Source organism: Akebia trifoliata, chromosome 15 (assembly GCF_017979445.1).
Source record: "Akebia trifoliata isolate Shusen 1 chromosome 15, ASM1797944v1, whole genome shotgun sequence".
In the NCBI taxonomy this organism is placed as follows: Eukaryota; Viridiplantae; Streptophyta; class Magnoliopsida; order Ranunculales; family Lardizabalaceae; genus Akebia; species Akebia trifoliata.
This window is the reverse complement of record NC_141389.1, coordinates 1,512,154-1,514,208: the sequence shown is the minus strand read 5'-3', so window position 1 is coordinate 1,514,208 and position 2,055 is coordinate 1,512,154. Positions and strand designations below refer to the sequence as shown.

General features: G+C 39.6%; 1 long non-coding RNA gene across 1 annotated transcript; it reads left to right on the top strand.

The window, feature by feature from the left end:
* The first annotated feature begins 244 nt into the window (after positions 1-244).
* Positions 245-1,811, top strand: LOC147383819 (uncharacterized). Its single transcript, XR_015173052.1, has 2 exons — positions 245-1,253; positions 1,565-1,811. It is a non-coding gene; the product is annotated as an uncharacterized LOC147383819 (long non-coding RNA).
* Positions 1,812-2,055: the final 244 nt, after the last annotated feature.

Sequence of the window (2,055 nt, the reverse complement as noted above, 5' to 3'; positions counted from 1 at the left end):
TGTACAGCCACAGTTGTACTAACGTGTATAGGATTTTCCTCCTATATATAGATTCCTTCCATAGATAGATACATCCCATATTTAGAATTGGGCAGTACAGATGCAGGACATCATTGTATCCTATATAAACTTTGTATATGATGAAAGTAAATAATAATAAGATTTTCCATCTTTTCTCCTCTCTCAGTTTTAGTTGGTATCAGAGCAAACGAGCCTACTGCTCTACCCTCTAAGCAAGCCTATTGTTTTGTGTATCATACAATGGTTAACTCCTCAACATCCGATGTTCTAGTTGTTCCGACGGCGATGAACGTGATGGTGGCATCAGAACCGAGGTCAATTCCTGGTGGAATCAAGTTGAAAGGCCCTAACTTTGATGTCTGGTCGCAATTTGTGACCATGTTCATTGTCGGTAGAGGCAAGAAGGGGTATCTTACCGGTGCCACTCCTCAACCTGATGTAGATGTTGAAACATATGATAATGGGTTATGGATGATGCTATTGTTAAAGGATGGCTTATCGATTCTATGGAAACGGATGTAATGATGTTATTCATTTGTCTACCTACTGCAAAAGATGTTTGGGATGCTGTTTCTCGCACTTTCTATGAGGGTGCTGATAAATCAATAATTTATGATTTATCACGTAAAGCTATGACAACAAAACAGGCCGGAAGGCCGGTATCAACATATTTTCAGATCTGAAATTTATTTGGCAGGAACTTGATCATCGTAAACCTATTCCTTTTACACAGTCAGAGGTTGTTAAGGTACGAACAGCTGAGATTGAAGAAGAACGTGTTTATTTACTCCTTGCTGGTCTAGATGATATATATGATTCTATTCGAGGCGAAATTCTTCGCACTGATCCACTTCCTAGTACCGAAATCGTTTTCTCAACCTTGCGACATGAAGAGCAACGTCGGAATACTATGCTGAATCAGGGAGAGATATCACAAGTTGGTATGGCAGCTAAGAAATGTGTTCCAACTTCCTTTTCTCAACATAGTTCTTCAATGATAGTTGGTGGACGATGTTCCCATTGTGGAAGTAACAAACATCTTGTGGAATCATGTTTTAAGAAAAACGGGTATCCAGAATGGTGGCATGATCATAAAGAACGATTGAAGGCAAGAAGCAAAAGCAAAGTGGCTTTGTGTACCTTGACAGCATCCTCTATCTTGGCGGCAGATCTGATAGAGGCCTCTCACTCTGTGGTAGACCCCACTCTTTTGCAACAGTCTGGTAATATAGGTAAAACATTACTTGCTACTAATGCAATAAGGGATCATGGTTGGATTCTTGATTCCAGTGCCACAAATCATATGACTTTCGATGCATCTATTTTACACGATCATTGCTTGCCTAAATGTTCCTCTATCGCCAATGCTAATGGCGTTTCGTATCCCGTAACTGGAGCCGGAAGAGTTGATTTGACTTCATCTTTATCATTGGAACACACCTTGTTGATACCTTCCCTCTCTAATAATTTATTATCTGCACCACAAGTAACATCACAGTTAAATTGTTTGGTACTAATCTATCATAATTTCTATCTTCTCCAGGATATCAGCAGCGGGGAGATAATTGGGCGTGGTACTAAGAAGGAGGGTTTGTACTATGTCGATGATGTTTGTGCAAGTCATTCTCTATCTACAAAAGGTTCGTCTTGTGTCGAAAAAGATCAAATTTGGTTATGGCATCGACGGTTGGGTCATGTCTCTTTCGGCTACTTAGCGCATATGTTTCCTGTTTTATTTTCAAAATGTAAACCTTCAGATTTCCAATGTGAAACTTGCATTTTGGCAAAAAGTCATCGTGTTCGTTATCCGCCTAGTTCTAGCAAAAAACATGTCCCTTTCTCATTGGTTCATTCAGATGTTTGGGGACCAGCCCCAATTACAACAACGTCAGGTTTTCGATGGTTTGTTATATTTGTTGATGATTGCACCCGCATGACTTGGCTTTATTTACTAAAACATAAGAGTGACGTAGCAGAACGTTTTCGCAATTTTCACAATATGATTAAGACATAGTTTCATGCTACCCTACAAGT